This window comes from Leptodactylus fuscus, chromosome 9 (assembly GCF_031893055.1).
Source record: "Leptodactylus fuscus isolate aLepFus1 chromosome 9, aLepFus1.hap2, whole genome shotgun sequence".
Taxonomy (NCBI): Eukaryota; Metazoa; Chordata; class Amphibia; order Anura; family Leptodactylidae; genus Leptodactylus; species Leptodactylus fuscus.
Window position 1 is genome coordinate 36,844,425 of NC_134273.1, and position 18,907 is coordinate 36,863,331.

Consider the following 18,907-nt stretch of genomic DNA (forward strand, 5'->3'; position numbering starts at 1 on the left):
GGTGCTGGGAAAGGGGGAATATAGGGTATCTGCAGTGCTCCTATTAACCCCTTCCCGACGGAACAGGAGCACTGCAGGTACCCTATATTCAGTAGACCGGGCACTTCCAGACACAGGGATACCTAATGTGTATGTGTTTCACAGTCATTTTCTACTTTTGTATGTATTCTAGGGAAAGGAGAGATTTAGAACTTTTATTTTTTTATTTTTTAAAGTTTCTTTTTTTCCCACTATTTTGTGGGAGATTCTATACATTGATATTGCGGCTGGTCATAGACCAGCACAAAAACTGTGCTGAAAAATTCAGCTTATACTCGAGTATGTAGCAAATAAACAAAAAAAAAGTTTACAAATGTTTCAACTCTATGATCATTCATTTGTCTCATTGCCACAATCACTGGGTTCCCCACAAGACCTATCATTGTAGAATAGTTTGCCAAATCAAACATCTTATATAATGTTCTCAACAGGTGGATTTTATCAGGTCATACAAGGCATTGCTGCTGGACAGGTAAAAGTCTTAGACCTCTAGGAGGACATATTATGTAAGAAAATAAAAATCTAAAAGTGTTAGTAAAAAGATTTTAATTTCAAGTTTCAAGTTCATCCACCCCATCACTAACCCAAACTGTGTCCATAGCCCATCCTGAGCTTGTAAGGCCTTACATACTATACATACTATATAATATATATATATATATATATATATATATATGAAAGTGACCAAAAATAAATTGGGGAATGTTCACACGGTGGGAAATGAAGCGGAATTCCTTTTCCACCACCGATATTTTTGCCTGCGGTCTAGCCATAATGGGGTGTATCGGTATTCTCTTACAGTTTCCCACTGCTGACTAATCCCAGATGAATGGGTCTAATCAGCAGGCAGTCTCGAGCCACAGACTCTGTGGCAGAATCAGCCACGGAATCCACAGTAAAATTGAGCAGGAGGTGGATTATGGTTGGCATCTGCCCTGGATTTAGTGTGAAATCCACCCCCAAATCCGTGGCAAATTCCGCAGTTGAACATACCCTTAGGTGCAATTGTGCACTGCATCTCCACTGAGCTCAATAGTACAGTAATGGAAACTCAACTTCTGTTCAGCAGTCTAATAGGGTTAAATAGAGAGTCAGCAAACAGTGGAGATAAGTGCGAGTTCCAACACTCAGACCCGTCACTTCACCCCATCTAGCAGTTATCACTAGAGATGAGTGAACACTAAAATGTTCGAGGTTCGAAATTCGATTCGAACAGCCGCTCAATGTTCGTGTGTTCGAACGGGTTTCGAACCCCATTATAGTCTATGGGGAACATATACTCGTTAAGGGGGAAACCCAAATCCGTGTCTGGAGGGTCACCAAGTCCACTATGACACCACAGGAAATGATGCCAACACCTCTGGAATACAACTGGGACAGCAGGGGAAGCATGTCTGGGGGCATCTAACACACCAAAGACCCTCTATTACCCCAACATCACAGCCTAACAACTACACACTTTACACACTCAATACCACCTCTCTGACAGTAGGAAAACACCTTGAAACATGTGTATTTGGCACTTGCAGTGAGGAGAGCTTGTCACCAGCAGTGAATTTGGCCCTTGTAGTAAGTTGAGGTTGGCACCAACATTTGTTTTGAAAATCAGGGTGGATTGAGCCTCTAACCAGCAGAGTTTGGGCCAATTCATGGTGGAGGGAGCCTCTAAAAACCTCAGTTTGGACCAATTCATGGTGGAGGGAGCCTCTAAAAACCCCAGTTTGGACCAATTCATGGTGGAGGAAGCCTCTAAAAACCCCAGTTTGGACCAATTCATGGTGGAGGGAGCCTCTAAAAACCCCAGTTTGGACCAATTCATGGTGGAGGGAGCCTCTAACCAGCCCAGTTTGGACCAATTAATGGTGGAGGGAGCCTCTAAACAGCCAAGTTTTGGGAAATTCATGGTGGAGGGAGCCTCTAAAAAACCCAGTTTAGACCAATTCATGGTGGAGGGAGCCTCTAAACAGCCCAGTTTGGGCAAATTCATGGTGGAGGGAGCCTCTAAAAACCCCAGTTTGGACCAATTCATGGTGGAGGGAGCCTCTAAAAAACCCAGTTTGGACCAATTCATGGTGGAGGGAGCCTCTAAACAGCCCAGTTTGGGCAAATTCATGGTGGAGGGAGCCTCTAAAAACCCCAATTTGGACCAATTCATGGTGGAGGGAGCCTCTAAACAGCCCAGTTTGGGCAAATTCATGGTGGAGGGAGCCTCTAAAAACCCCAGTTTGGACCAATTCATGGTGGAGGGAGCCTCTAAAAAACCCAGTTTGGACCAATTCATGGTGGAGGGAGCCTCTAACCAGCCCAGTTTGGACCAATTCATGGTGGAGGGAGCCTCTAAACAGCCAAGTTTTGGGAAATTCATGGTGGAGGGAGCCTCTAAAAAACCCAGTTTGGACCAATTCATGGTGGAGGGAGCCTCTAAACAGCCCAGTTTGGGCAAATTCATGGTGGAGGGAGCCTCTAAAAACCCCAGTTTGGACCAATTCATGGTGGAGGGAGCCTCTAAAAACCCCAGTTTGGACCAATTCATGGTGGAGGAAGCCTCTAAAAACCCCAGTTTGGACCAATTCATGGTGGAGGGAGCCTCTAAAAACCCCAGTTTGGACCAATTCATGGTGGAGGGAGCCTCTAACCAGCCCAGTTTGGACCAATTAATGGTGGAGGGAGCCTCTAAACAGCCAAGTTTTGGGAAATTCATGGTGGAGGAAGCCTCTAAAAAACCCAGTTTGGACCAATTCATGATGGAGGGAGCCTCTAAACAGCCCAGTTTGGGCAAATTCATGGTGGAGGGAGCCTCTAAAAACCCCAGTTTGGACCAATTCATGGTGGAGGGAGCCTCTAAAAACCCCAGTTTGGACCAATTCATGGTGGAGGGAGCCTCTAAAAACCCCAGTTTGGACCAATTCATGGTGGAGGGAGCCTCTAAAAACCCCAGTTTGGACCAATTCATGGTGGAGGGAGCCTCTAAAAACCCCAGTTTGGACCAATTCATGGTGGAGGGAGCCTCTAAAAAACCCAATTTGGACCAATTCATGGTGGAGGGAGCCTCTAAACAGCCCAGTTTGGGCAAATTCATGGTGGAGGGAGCCTCTAAAACCCCCAGTTTGGACCAATTCATGGTGGAGGGAGCCTCTAACCAGCAGAGTTGTGGGAAAGCAGGGTGGAGGGAGCCTCTAACGAGGAGAGTTGGGGGAAATCAGGGTGGAGGGAGCCTCTAACCAGCAGAGTTGGTGGAAATCAGGGTGGAGGGAGCCTCTAACCAGCAGAGTTGATGGAAATCAGGGTGGAGGGAGCCTCTAACCAGCCCAGTTTGGGCAAATTCATGGTGGAGGGAGCCTCTAACCAGCAGAGTTGTGGGAAAGCAGGGTGGAGGGAGCCTCTAACCAGCAGAGTTGGGGGAAATCAGGGTGGAGGGAGCCTCTAACCAGCAGAGTTGGTGGAAATCAGGGTGGAGGGAGCCTCTAACCAGCAGAGTTGTGGGAAAGCAGGGTGGAGGGAGCCTCTAACCAGCAGAGTTGGGGGAAATCAGGGTGGAGGGAGCCTCTAACCAGAAGAGTTGGTGGAAATCAGGGTGGAGGGAGCCTCTAACCAGCCCAGTTTGGGCAAATTCATGGTGGAGGGAGCCTCTAACCAGCAGAGTTGTGGGAAAGCAGGGTGGAGGGAGCCTCTAACCAGCAGAGTTGGGGGAAATCAGGGTGGAGGGAGCCTCTAACCAGCAGAGTTGGTGGAAATCAGGGTGGAGGGAGCCTCTAACCAGCAGAGTTGTGGGAAAGCAGGGTGGAGGGAGCCTGTAACCAGCAGAGTTGTGGGAAAGCAGGGTGGAGGGAGCCTCTAACCAGCAGAGTTGTGGGAAAGCAGGGTGGAGGGAGCCTCTAACCAGCAGAGTTGGTGGAAATCAGGGTGGAGGGAGCCTCTAACCAGCAGAGTTGGTGGAAATCAGGGTGGAGGGAGCCTCTAACCAGCCCAGTTTGGGCAAATTCATGGTGGAGGGAGCCTCTAACCAGCAGAGTTGTGGGAAAGCAGGGTGGAGGGAGCCTCTAACCAGCAGAGTTGGGGGAAATCAGGGTGGAGGGAGCCTCTAACCAGCAGAGTTGTGGGAAAGCAGGGTGGAGGGAGCCTCTAACCAGCAGAGTTGGGGGAAATCAGGGTGGAGGGAGCCTCTAACCAGAAGAGTTGGTGGAAATCAGGGTGGAGGGAGCCTCTAACCAGCCCAGTTTGGGCAAATTCATGGTGGAGGGAGCCTCTAACCAGCAGAGTTGTGGGAAAGCAGGGTGGAGGGAGCCTCTAACCAGCAGAGTTGGGGGAAATCAGGGTGGAGGGAGCCTCTAACCAGCAGAGTTGGTGGAAATCAGGGTGGAGGGAGCCTCTAACCAGCAGAGTTGTGGGAAAGCAGGGTGGAGGGAGCCTCTAACCAGCAGAGTTGTGGGAAAGCAGGGTGGAGGGAGCCTCTAACCAGCAGAGTTGTGGGAAAGCAGGGTGGAGGGAGCCTCTAACCAGCAGAGTTGTGGGAAAGCAGGGTGGAGGGAGCCTCTAACCAGCAGAGTTGTGGGAAAGCAGGGTGGAGGGAGCCTCTAACCAGCAGAGTTGTGGGAAAGCAGGGTGGAGGGAGCCTCTAACCAGCAGAGTTGGTGGAAATCAGGGTGGAGGGAGCCTCTAACCAGCAGAGTTGGGGGAAATCAGGGTGGAGGGAGCCTAGTATTAGCAGAATTGTGCAACGCTTATGGTGGATGAGTATGAGGATGCGGAGGAATTGGAGAGGTTGAGTACAGACATGGAGTTTCATGTTGGGGTGCTTTACACAGGTGGGCACAAAAATGAAGGCTCTATCCAGTGGCGGTTCATTTTTATCAAAGTGAGCCGGTCGGCACTCTCAGCTGACAGACGGGTGCGCTTGTCAGTGATGATGCCACCGGCTGCACTGAACACCCTCTCAGATAGGACGCTGGCGGCAGGACAGGACAGCACCTCCAAGGCATATAGGGCAAGTTCAAGCCACAGGTCCAACTTCGACACCCAATACGTGTAGGGCGCAGAGGGGTCGGAGAGGACAGGGCTGTGGTCGGAAAGGTATTCCCGCAACATGCGCCTATACTTCTCACGCCTGGTGACACTAGGACCCTCCGTGGCGGCACTTTGGCGAGGGGGTGCCATCAAGGTGTCCCAGACCTTAGACAGTGTGCCCCTCGTTTGTGTGGACCGGTGAGAACTTGGTCGCCTACTGGAGGAACTGCCCTCCCTGCCGCCAACGTCACATGCTGGAAACATCTCCATCATATTCTGCACCAATTGCCTGTGGCAAGCATTGATGCGATTGGCCCTCCCCTCTACCGGAATAAAAGACGAGATGTTGTTTTTATACCGGGGGTCAAGGATAGCAAAGATCCAGTACTGGTTGTCCTCCATGATTTTGACAATACGCTTGTCGGTTGTAAAGCACCCCAACATGAACTCAGCCATGTCTGCCACAGTGTTAGTTGGCATGACTCCTCTGGCCCCACCGGAAAGTTCAATCTCCATTTCCTCCTCATCCTCCATGTCTACCCATCCGCGCTGCAACAATGGGACGATTCGAAGTTGCCCGGAAGCCTCCTGTATCACCATCACATCATCGGACAACTCTTCTTCCTCCTCCTCCTCCTCCTCCTCCTCCTCCTCCATTAAACGCGATGAAGCAGACAGATGTGTGGACCTACTCTCCAGCTGTGACGGATCGGATGCTATCCCTGACTCCTCTGTGAGATCTGAGTTATCCCTGATGTCAATCAGGGATTCTCTCAGAACACACAAGAGCGGGATTGTAAGGCTCACCATCGCATCCTCAGAGCTCACCCTCCTTGTGGACTCCTCAAACACCCGTAGGATGTCACAAAGGTCTCTCATCCATGGCCACTCATGGATGTGAAACTGAGGCAGCTGACTTTGTGGCACCCTAGGGTTTTGTAGCTGGTATTCCATCAAAGGTCTCTGCTGCTCAACCACTCTATTCAACATCTGAAACGTTGAGTTCCAGCGTGTGGGGACGTCGCACAAAAGCCGGTGTTGTGGCACATGCAGGCATTGCTGGAGAGATTTTAAGCTAGCAGCGGCTACTGTCGACTTGCGAAAGTGGGCGCACATGCGCCGCACTTTCACCAGTAGCTCTGGAACATTGGGGTAGCTCTTTAGGAAACGTTGCACCACTAGGTTGAAGACGTGGGCCAGGCATGGAACATGTTGGAGTCCGGCAAGCTCCAGAGCTGCTACCAGGTTCTGGCCGTTATCACAAACGACCATGCCTGGGCCCAGGTGCAGCGGCTCAAACCATATTGCCGTCTCATCGAGGAGGGCATCCCTCACCTCGGAGGCAGTGTGCTGTCTGTCCCCCAAGCTGATCAGCTTCAGCACAGCCTGCTGACGTCTACCAACGCCAGTGCTGCAACGTTTCCAACTCGTAGCTGGGGTCAATCTAACAGCGGAGGAGGAGGCGGTGGCGGAGGAGGAGGCGGTGGAGGAGGAGGAGGAGGGGGGTGTTCTTCTCGTGTCCCTGCCAGGAATGTTAGGCGGGGAGACGAGGTACACCGGGCCAGTTTGGGAAGCAGTCCCAGCCTCAACTACATTCACCCAGTGTGCCGTCAGTGAAATATAGCGTCCCTGTCCGCATGCACTTGTCCACGCGTCGGTGGTCAAGTGGACCTTTGTGCAAAGCGCGGAACTAAGGGCCCGCCTGATGTTGAGTGACACGTGCTGGTGCAAGGCGGGGACGGCACACCGGGAGTAGTGACGGCTAGGGACGGCATAGCGAGGTGCCGCAGTTGCCATCAGGTCCAGGAAGGCGGGAGTTTCAACAAGCCGGAACGCCAACATCTCCTGGGCCAGCAGTTTAGCGATGTTGGCGTTCAAGGCTTGCGCGTGTGGGTGGTTAGCAGTGTATTTCTGCCGCCGCTCCAATGTCTGAGAGATGGTGGGTTGTTGTAAAGAAGCGCCTGATGGTGCCTTTGATGGTGCAGGAGAAGGAGATAAGACAGGAACAGGGGAGGATGAGGAAGAAGTCAACAAAGTGGCGGAGGCAGATGAAGTGGTGTCCTGGCTCGTCCTCTGGAGTGCATCGCCAGCACAGTCAGCAGTGGCAGTGGCAGAGGCAGAGGCAGAGGCAGTGGCAGTGGCGTGAACGGCAGGCGGCCTTTGTCCTGCCGTTGCTGCCTGCCACTGATTCCAGTGCTTGGATTCCAAATGACGGTGCATTGAAGTGGTGGACAGGTTGCTCTTCTCAGAGCCCCTAATCAATTTCGAGAGGCAAATTGTGCAGACAACACTATATCTGTCCTCGGCGCATTCCTTGAAAAAACTCCACACCTTCGAGAAACGTGCCCTCGAGGTGGGAGTTTTTCGGGGCTGGGTACGAACTGGAACATCTTGGGAGATTCCGGGTGTGGCCTGGCTTCACCTAAGCTGCTGACCTCTGCCTCTGCCTCTAGCTACCCTTTTTGGTGCTGCACCTGCCTCAACATCCACACTACTTTCCCCGCTTGACATCCCCCCTGTCCAGGTCGGGTCAGTGTCCTCATCATCCACCACTTCCTCTTCCAACTCCTGTCTCATCTCCTCCTCCCGCACAATGCGCCGGTCAACTGGATGCCCTGACATCGATGAGGGTGGGTTGCTGGTCATCCACCACCAAATCGAACGGAGATGGAGGAGACTCTAGTGTTTGAGCATCTGGACACAGATGCTCCTCTGTTAGGTTCGTGGAATCGTGACGTGGAGAGGCAGGTTGAGGGACAATGAAAGGAGCGGAGAACAGCTCTGGGGAGCAGGGACAGTTGGGGTTATTGTTCTGTGAAGCTTGGGAATTTTGGGAGGAAGGAGGACAAGACTGTTGGGTAATAGGAGGAGAGGAGGCAGAGTCTGACTGGCTGCTGGACAATGTGCTGTAAGCATTCTCTGACAGCCATTGCAAGACCTGTTCCTGGTTCTCGGGCCTACTAAGGTTTGTACCCTGCAGTTTAGTTAATGTGGCAAGCAACCCTGGCACTGTGGAGTGGCGCAATGCTTGCTGCCCCACAGGAGTAGGCACGGGACGCCCTGTGGCTTCACTGCTACCTTGCTCCCCAGAACCATTCCCCCGACCTCGCCCACGGCCTCGTCCACGTCCCTTTCCGGGAGCCTTGCGCATTTTGAATTCCCAGTTAGAAATTGGCACTATATACCAGTAGCAAAAATTGTGGGTGCACGTAACCCCAATATATTCTTTGAATTCCCAGTCAGACAATGGCACTATATACCAGTAGCAAGAAATGAGGGTATTTGTAACCCCAATATATTCTTTGAATTCCCAGTCAGACAATGGCACTATATACCAGTAGCAAAAATTGTGGGTGCACGTAACCCCAATATATTCTTTGAATTACCAGTCAGAAACTGGCACTATATGGCAGTAGCAAGAAATGAGGGTATTTGTAACCCCAATATATTCTTTGAATTCCCAGTCAGACAATGGCACTATATACCAGTAGCAAGAAATGAGGGTATTTGTAACCCCAATATATTCTTTGAATTCCCAGTCAGACAATGGCACTATATACCAGTAGCAAGAAATGAGGGTATTTATAACCCCAATATATTCTTTGAATTCCCAGTCAGAAACTGGCACTATATGGCAGTAGCAAGAAATGAGGGTATTTATAACCCCAATATATTCTTTGAATTCCCAGTCAGACAATGGCACTATATACCAGTAGCAAGAAATGAGGGTATTTGTAACCCCAATATATTCTTTGAATTCCCAGTCAGACAATGGCACTATATACCAGTAGCAAGAAATGAGGGTATTTGTAACCCCAATATATTCTTTGAATTCCCAGTCAGACAATGGCACTATATACCAGTAGCAAGAAATGAGGGTATTTGTAACCCCAATATATTCTTTGAATTCCCAGTCAGACAATGGCACTATATACCAGTAGCAAAAATTGTGGGTGCACGTAACCCCAATATATTCTTTGAATTACCAGTCAGAAACTGGCACTATATGGCAGTAGCAAGAAATGAGGGTATTGGTAACCCCAATATATTCTTTGAATTCCCAGTCAGACAATGGCACTATATACCAGTAGCAAGAAATTAGGGTATTTGTAACCCCAATATATTCTTTGAATTCCCAGTCAGACAATGGCACTATATACCAGTAGCAAGAAATGAGGGTATTTGTAACCCCAATATATTCTTTGAATTCCCAGTCAGACAATGGCACTATATACCAGTAGCAAAAATTGTGGGTGCACGTAACCCCAATATATTCTTTGAATTACCAGTCAGAAACTGGCACTATATGGCAGTAGCAAGAAATGAGGGTATTTATAACCCCAATATATTCTTTGAATTCCCAGTCAGACAATGGCACTATATACCAGTAGCAAGAAATGAGGGTATTTGTAACCCCAATATATTCTTTGAATTCCCAGTCAGACAATGGCACTATATACCAGTAGCAAAAATTGTGGGTGCACGTAACCCCAATATATTCTTTGAATTACCAGTCAGAAACTGGCACTATATGGCAGTAGCAAGAAATGAGGGTATTTGTAACCCCAATATATTCTTTGAATTCCCAGTCAGACAATGGCACTATATACCAGTAGCAAGAAATGAGGGTATTTGTAACCCCAATATATTCTTTGAATTCCCAGTCAGACAATGGCACTATATACCAGTAGCAAGAAATGAGGGTATTTGTAACCCCAATATATTCTTTGAATTCCCAGTCAGACAATGGCACTATATACCAGTAGCAAAAATTGTGGGTGCACGTAACCCCAATATATTCTTTGAATTACCAGTCAGAAACTGGCACTATATGGCAGTAGCAAGAAATGAGGGTATTTGTAACCCCAATATATTCTTTGAATTCCCAGTCAGACAATGGCACTATATACCAGTAGCAAGAAATGAGGGTATTTGTAACGCCAATATATTCTTTGAATTCCCAGTCAGACAATGGCACTATATACCAGTAGCAAGAAATGAGGGTATTTATAACCCCAATATATTCTTTGAATTCCCAGTCAGAAACTGGCACTATATGGCAGTAGCAAGAAATGAGGGTATTTATAACCCCAATATATTCTTTGAATTCCCAGTCAGACAATGGCACTATATACCAGTAGCAAGAAATGAGGGTATTTGTAACCCCAATATATTCTTTGAATTCCCAGTCAGACAATGGCACTATATACCAGTAGCAAGAAATGAGGGTATTTGTAACCCCAATATATTCTTTGAATTCCCAGTCAGACAATGGCACTATATACCAGTAGCAAGAAATGAGGGTATTTGTAACCCCAATATATTCTTTGAATTCCCAGTCAGACAATGGCACTATATACCAGTAGCAAAAATTGTGGGTGCACGTAACCCCAATATATTCTTTGAATTACCAGTCAGAAACTGGCACTATATGGCAGTAGCAAGAAATGAGGGTATTTGTAACCCCAATATATTCTTTGAATTCCCAGTCAGACAATGGCACTATATACCAGTAGCAAGAAATGAGGGTATTTGTAACCCCAATATATTCTTTGAATTCCCAGTCAGACAATGGCACTATATACCAGTAGCAAGAAATGAGGGTATTTGTAACCCCAATATATTCTTTGAATTCCCAGTCAGACAATGGCACTATATACCAGTAGCAAAAATTGTGGGTGCACGTAACCCCAATATATTCTTTGAATTACCAGTCAGAAACTGGCACTATATGGCAGTAGCAAGAAATGAGGGTATTTGTAACCCCAATATATTCTTTGAATTCCCAGTCAGACAATGGCACTATATACCAGTAGCAAGAAATGAGGGTATTTATAACCCCAATATATTCTTTGAATTACCAGTCAGAAACTGGCACTATATGGCAGTAGCAAGAAATGAGGGTATTTATAACCCCAATATATTCTTTGAATTCCCAGTCAGACAATGGCACTATATACCAGTAGCAAGAAATGAGGGTATTTATAACCCCAATATATTCTTTGAATTCCCAGTCAGACAATGGCACTATATACCAGTAGCAAAAATTGTGGGTGCACGTAACCCCAATATATTCTTTGAATTCCCAGTCAGACAATGGCACTATATACCAGTAGCAAGAAATGAGGGTATTTGTAACCCCAATATATTCTTTGAATTCCCAGTCAGACAATGGCACTATATACCAGTAGCAAGAAATGAGGGTATTTGTAACCCCAATATATTCTTTGAATTCCCAGTCAGACAATGGCACTATATACCAGTAGCAAAAATTGTGGGTGCACGTAACCCCAATATATTCTTTGAATTACCAGTCAGAAACTGGCACTATATGGCAGTAGCAAGAAATGAGGGTATTTGTAACCCCAATATATTCTTTGAATTCCCAGTCAGACAATGGCACTATATACCAGTAGCAAGAAATGAGGGTATTTGTAACCCCAATATATTCTTTGAATTCCCAGTCAGACAATGGCACTATATACCAGTAGCAAGAAATGAGGGTATTTATAACCCCAATATATTCTTTGAATTCCCAGTCAGAAACTGGCACTATATGGCAGTAGCAAGAAATGAGGGTATTTATAACCCCAATATATTCTTTGAATTCCCAGTCAGACAATGGCACTATATACCAGTAGCAAGAAATGAGGGTATTTGTAACCCCAATATATTCTTTGAATTCCCAGTCAGACAATGGCACTATATACCAGTAGCAAGAAATGAGGGTATTTGTAACCCCAATATATTCTTTGAATTCCCAGTCAGACAATGGCACTATATACCAGTAGCAAGAAATGAGGGTATTTGTAACCCCAATATATTCTTTGAATTCCCAGTCAGACAATGGCACTATATACCAGTAGCAAAAATTGTGGGTGCACGTAACCCCAATATATTCTTTGAATTACCAGTCAGAAACTGGCACTATATGGCAGTAGCAAGAAATGAGGGTATTGGTAACCCCAATATATTCTTTGAATTCCCAGTCAGACAATGGCACTATATACCAGTAGCAAGAAATTAGGGTATTTGTAACCCCAATATATTCTTTGAATTCCCAGTCAGACAATGGCACTATATACCAGTAGCAAGAAATGAGGGTATTTGTAACCCCAATATATTCTTTGAATTCCCAGTCAGACAATGGCACTATATACCAGTAGCAAAAATTGTGGGTGCACGTAACCCCAATATATTCTTTGAATTACCAGTCAGAAACTGGCACTATATGGCAGTAGCAAGAAATGAGGGTATTTATAACCCCAATATATTCTTTGAATTCCCAGTCAGACAATGGCACTATATACCAGTAGCAAGAAATGAGGGTATTTGTAACCCCAATATATTCTTTGAATTCCCAGTCAGACAATGGCACTATATACCAGTAGCAAAAATTGTGGGTGCACGTAACCCCAATATATTCTTTGAATTACCAGTCAGAAACTGGCACTATATGGCAGTAGCAAGAAATGAGGGTATTTGTAACCCCAATATATTCTTTGAATTCCCAGTCAGACAATGGCACTATATACCAGTAGCAAGAAATGAGGGTATTTGTAACCCCAATATATTCTTTGAATTCCCAGTCAGACAATGGCACTATATACCAGTAGCAAGAAATGAGGGTATTTGTAACCCCAATATATTCTTTGAATTCCCAGTCAGACAATGGCACTATATACCAGTAGCAAAAATTGTGGGTGCACGTAACCCCAATATATTCTTTGAATTACCAGTCAGAAACTGGCACTATATGGCAGTAGCAAGAAATGAGGGTATTTGTAACCCCAATATATTCTTTGAATTCCCAGTCAGACAATGGCACTATATACCAGTAGCAAGAAATGAGGGTATTTGTAACCCCAATATATTCTTTGAATTCCCAGTCAGACAATGGCACTATATACCAGTAGCAAGAAATGAGGGTATTTATAACCCCAATATATTCTTTGAATTCCCAGTCAGAAACTGGCACTATATGGCAGTAGCAAGAAATGAGGGTATTTATAACCCCAATATATTCTTTGAATTCCCAGTCAGACAATGGCACTATATACCAGTAGCAAGAAATGAGGGTATTTGTAACCCCAATATATTCTTTGAATTCCCAGTCAGACAATGGCACTATATACCAGTAGCAAGAAATGAGGGTATTTGTAACCCCAATATATTCTTTGAATTCCCAGTCAGACAATGGCACTATATACCAGTAGCAAGAAATGAGGGTATTTGTAACCCCAATATATTCTTTGAATTCCCAGTCAGACAATGGCACTATATACCAGTAGCAAAAATTGTGGGTGCACGTAACCCCAATATATTCTTTGAATTACCAGTCAGAAACTGGCACTATATGGCAGTAGCAAGAAATGAGGGTATTTGTAACCCCAATATATTCTTTGAATTCCCAGTCAGACAATGGCACTATATACCAGTAGCAAGAAATGAGGGTATTTGTAACCCCAATATATTCTTTGAATTCCCAGTCAGACAATGGCACTATATACCAGTAGCAAGAAATGAGGGTATTTGTAACCCCAATATATTCTTTGAATTCCCAGTCAGACAATGGCACTATATACCAGTAGCAAAAATTGTGGGTGCACGTAACCCCAATATATTCTTTGAATTACCAGTCAGAAACTGGCACTATATGGCAGTAGCAAGAAATGAGGGTATTTGTAACCCCAATATATTCTTTGAATTCCCAGTCAGACAATGGCACTATATACCAGTAGCAAGAAATGAGGGTATTTATAACCCCAATATATTCTTTGAATTACCAGTCAGAAACTGGCACTATATGGCAGTAGCAAGAAATGAGGGTATTTATAACCCCAATATATTCTTTGAATTCCCAGTCAGACAATGGCACTATATACCAGTAGCAAGAAATGAGGGTATTTATAACCCCAATATATTCTTTGAATTCCCAGTCAGACAATGGCACTATATACCAGTAGCAAAAATTGTGGGTGCACGTAACCCCAATATATTCTTTGAATTCCCAGTCAGACAATGGCACTATATGGCAGTAGCAAGAAATGAGGGTATTTATAACCCCAATATATTCTTTGAATTACCAGTCAGAAACTGGCACTATATGGCAGTAGCAAGAAATGAGGGTATTTGTAACCCCAATATATTCTTTGAATTCCCAGTCAGACAATGGCACTATATACCAGTAGCAAGAAATGAGGGTATTTGTAACCCCAATATATTCTTTGAATTCCCAGTCAGACAATGGCACTATATACCAGTAGCAAGAAATGAGGGTATTTGTAACCCCAATATATTCTTTGAATTCCCAGTCAGACAATGGCACTATATACCAGTAGCAAAAATTGTGGGTGCACGTAACCCCAATATATTCTTTGAATTACCAGTCAGAAACTGGCACTATATGGCAGTAGCAAGAAATGAGGGTATTTGTAACCCCAATATATTCTTTGAATTCCCAGTCAGACAATGGCACTATATACCAGTAGCAAGAAATGAGGGTATTTATAACCCCAATATATTCTTTGAATTACCAGTCAGAAACTGGCACTATATGGCAGTAGCAAGAAATGAGGGTATTTATAACCCCAATATATTCTTTGAATTCCCAGTCAGACAATGGCACTATATACCAGTAGCAAGAAATGAGGGTATTTGTAACCCCAATATATTCTTTGAATTCCCAGTCAGACAATGGCACTATATACCAGTAGCAAGAAATGAGGGTATTTGTAACCCCAATATATTCTTTGAATTCCCAGTCAGACAATGGCACTATATACCAGTAGCAAAAATTGTGGGTGCACGTAACCCCAATATATTCTTTGAATTACCAGTCAGAAACTGGCACTATATGGCAGTAGCAAGAAATGAGGGTATTTGTAACCCCAATATATTCTTTGAATTCCCAGTCAGACAATGGCACTATATACCAGTAGCAAGAAATGAGGGTATTTATAACCCCAATATATTCTTTGAATTACCAGTCAGAAACTGGCACTATATGGCAGTAGCAAGAAATGAGGGTATTTATAACCCCAATATATTCTTTGAATTCCCAGTCAGACAATGGCACTATATACCAGTAGCAAGAAATGAGGGTATTTATAACCCCAATATATTCTTTGAATTCCCAGTCAGACAATGGCACTATATACCAGTAGCAAAAATTGTGGGTGCACGTAACCCCAATATATTCTTTGAATTCCCAGTCAGACAATGGCACTATATGGCAGTAGCAAGAAATGAGGGTATTTATAACCCCAATATATTCTTTGAATTACCAGTCAGAAACTGGCACTATATGGCAGTAGCAAGAAATGAGGGTATTTGTAACCCCAATATATTCTTTGAATTCCCAGTCAGACAATGGCACTATATACCAGTAGCAAGAAATGAGGGTATTTGTAACCCCAATATATTCTTTGAATTCCCAGTCAGACAATGGCACTATATACCAGTAGCAAGAAATGAGGGTATTTGTAACCCCAATATATTCTTTGAATTCCCAGTCAGACAATGGCACTATATACCAGTAGCAAAAATTGTGGGTGCACGTAACCCCAATATATTCTTTGAATTACCAGTCAGAAACTGGCACTATATGGCAGTAGCAAGAAATGAGGGTATTTGTAACCCCAATATATTCTTTGAATTCCCAGTCAGACAATGGCACTATATACCAGTAGCAAGAAATGAGGGTATTTATAACCCCAATATATTCTTTGAATTACCAGTCAGAAACTGGCACTATATGGCAGTAGCAAGAAATGAGGGTATTTATAACCCCAATATATTCTTTGAATTCCCAGTCAGACAATGGCACTATATACCAGTAGCAAGAAATGAGGGTATTTATAACCCCAATATATTCTTTGAATTCCCAGTCAGACAATGGCACTATATACCAGTAGCAAAAATTGTGGGTGCACGTAACCCCAATATATTCTTTGAATTCCCAGTCAGACAATGGCACTATATACCAGTAGCGAGAAATGAGGGTATTTGTAACCCCAATATATTCTTTGAATTCCCAGTCAGACAATGGCACTATATACCAGTAGCAAGAAATGAGGGTATTTGTAACCCCAATATATTCTTTGAATTCCCAGTCAGACAATGGCACTATATACCAGTAGCAAAAATTGTGGGTGCACGTAATCCCAATATATTCTTTGAATTACCAGTCAGAAACTGGCACTATATGGCAGTAGCAAGAAATGAGGGTATTTGTAACCCCAATATATTCTTTGAATTCCCAGTCAGACAATGGCACTATATACCAGTAGCAAGAAATGAGGGTATTTGTAACCCCAATATATTCTTTGAATTCCCAGTCAGACAATGGCACTATATACCAGTAGCAAGAAATGAGGGTATTTATAACCCCAATATATTCTTTGAATTCCCAGTCAGAAACTGGCACTATATGGCAGTAGCAAGAAATGAGGGTATTTATAACCCCAATATATTCTTTGAATTCCCAGTCAGACAATGGCACTATATATCAGTAGCAAGAAATGAGGGTATTTGTAACCCCAATATATTCTTTGAATTCCCAGTCAGACAATGGCACTATATACCAGTAGCAAGAAATGAGGGTATTTGTAACCCCAATATATTCTTTGAATTCCCAGTCAGACAATGGCACTATATACCAGTAGCAAAAATTGTGGGTGCACGTAACCCCAATATATTCTTTGAATTACCAGTCAGAAACTGGCACTATATGGCAGTAGCAAGAAATGAGGGTATTTATAACCCCAATATATTCTTTGAATTCCCAGTCAGACAATGGCACTATATACCAGTAGCAAGAAATGAGGGTATTTGTAACCCCAATATATTCTTTGAATTCCCAGTCAGACAATGGCACTATATACCAGTAGCAAAAATTGTGGGTGCACGTAACCCCAATATATTCTTTGAATTACCAGTCAGAAACTGGCACTATATGGCAGTAGCAAGAAATGAGGGTATTTGTAACCCCAATATATTCTTTGAATTCCCAGTCAGACAATGGCACTATATACCAGTAGCAAGAAATGAGGGTATTTGTAACCCCAATATATTCTTTGAATTCCCAGTCAGACAATGGCACTATATACCAGTAGCAAGAAATGAGGGTATTTGTAACCCCAATATATTCTTTGAATTCCCAGTCAGACAATGGCACTATATATCAGTAGCAAAAATTGTGGGTGCACGTAACCCCAATATATTCTTTGAATTACCAGTCAGAAACTGGCACTATATGGCAGTAGCAAGAAATGAGGGTATTTGTAACCCCAATATATTCTTTGAATTCCCAGTCAGACAATGGCACTATATACCAGTAGCAAGAAATGAGGGTATTTGTAACCCCAATATATTCTTTGAATTCCCAGTCAGACAATGGCACTATATACCAGTAGCAAGAAATGAGGGTATTTATAACCCCAATATATTCTTTGAATTCCCAGTCAGAAACTGGCACTATATGGCAGTAGCAAGAAATGAGGGTATTTATAACCCCAATATATTCTTTGAATTCCCAGTCAGACAATGGCACTATATACCAGTAGCAAAAATTGTGGGTGCACGTAACCCCAATATATTCTTTGAATTCCCAGTCAGACAATGGCACTATATGGCAGTAGCAAGAAATGAGGGTATTTATAACCCCAATATATTCTTTGAATTACCAGTCAGAAACTGGCACTATATGGCAGTAGCAAGAAATGAGGGTATTTGTAACCCCAATATATTCTTTGAATTCCCAGTCAGACAATGGCACTATATACCAGTAGCAAGAAATGAGGGTATTTGTAACCCCAATATATTCTTTGAATTCCCAGTCAGACAATGGCACTATATACCAGTAGCAAGAAATGAGGGTATTTGTAACCCCAATATATTCTTTGAATTCCCAGTCAGACAATGGCACTATATACCAGTAGCAAAAATTGTGGGTGCACGTAACCCCAATATATTCTTTGAATTACCAGTCAGAAACTGGCACTATATGGCAGTAGCAAGAAATGAGGGTATTTGTAACCCCAATATATTCTTTGAATTCCCAGTCAGACAATGGCACTATATACCAGTAGCAAGAAATGAGGGTATTTATAACCCCAATATATTCTTTGAATTACCAGTCAGAAACTGGCACTATATGGCAGTAGCAAGAAATGAGGGTATTTATAACCCCAATATATTCTTTGAATTCCCAGTCAGACAATGGCACTATATACCAGTAGCAAGAAATGAGGGTATTTATAACCCCAATATATTCTTTGAATTCCCAGTCAGACAATGGCACTATATACCAGTAGCAAAAATTGTGGGTGCACGTAACCCCAATATATTCTTTGAATTACCAGTCAGAAACTGGCACTATATGGCAGTAGCAAGAAATGAGGGTATTTGTAACCCCAATATATTCTTTGAATTCCCAGTCAGACAATGGCACTATATACCAGTAGCAAGAAATGAGGGTATTTGTAACCCCAATATATTCTTTGAATTCCCAGTCAGACAATGGCACTATATACCAGTAGCAAGAAATGAGGGTATTTATAACCCCAATATATTCTTTGAATTCCCAGTCAGAAACTGGCACTATATGGCAGTAGCAAGAAATGAGGGTATTTATAACCCCAATATATTCTTTGAATTCCCAGTCAGACAATGGCACTATATACCAGTAGCAAAAATTGTGGGTGCACGTAACCCCAATATATTCTTTGAATTCCCAGTCAGACAATGGCACTATATGGCAGTAGCAAGAAATGAGGGTATTTATAACCCCAATATATTCTTTGAATTACCAGTCAGAAACTGGCACTATATGGCAGTAGCAAGAAATGAGGGTATTTGTAAC

General features: G+C 43.8%; 1 pseudogene; it reads right to left on the minus strand.

The window, feature by feature from the left end:
- The window catches only part of LOC142218199 (inter-alpha-trypsin inhibitor heavy chain H3-like), a 72,905-nt pseudogene that overhangs the window by 20,722 nt on the left and 33,276 nt on the right, over positions 1-18,907 (minus strand).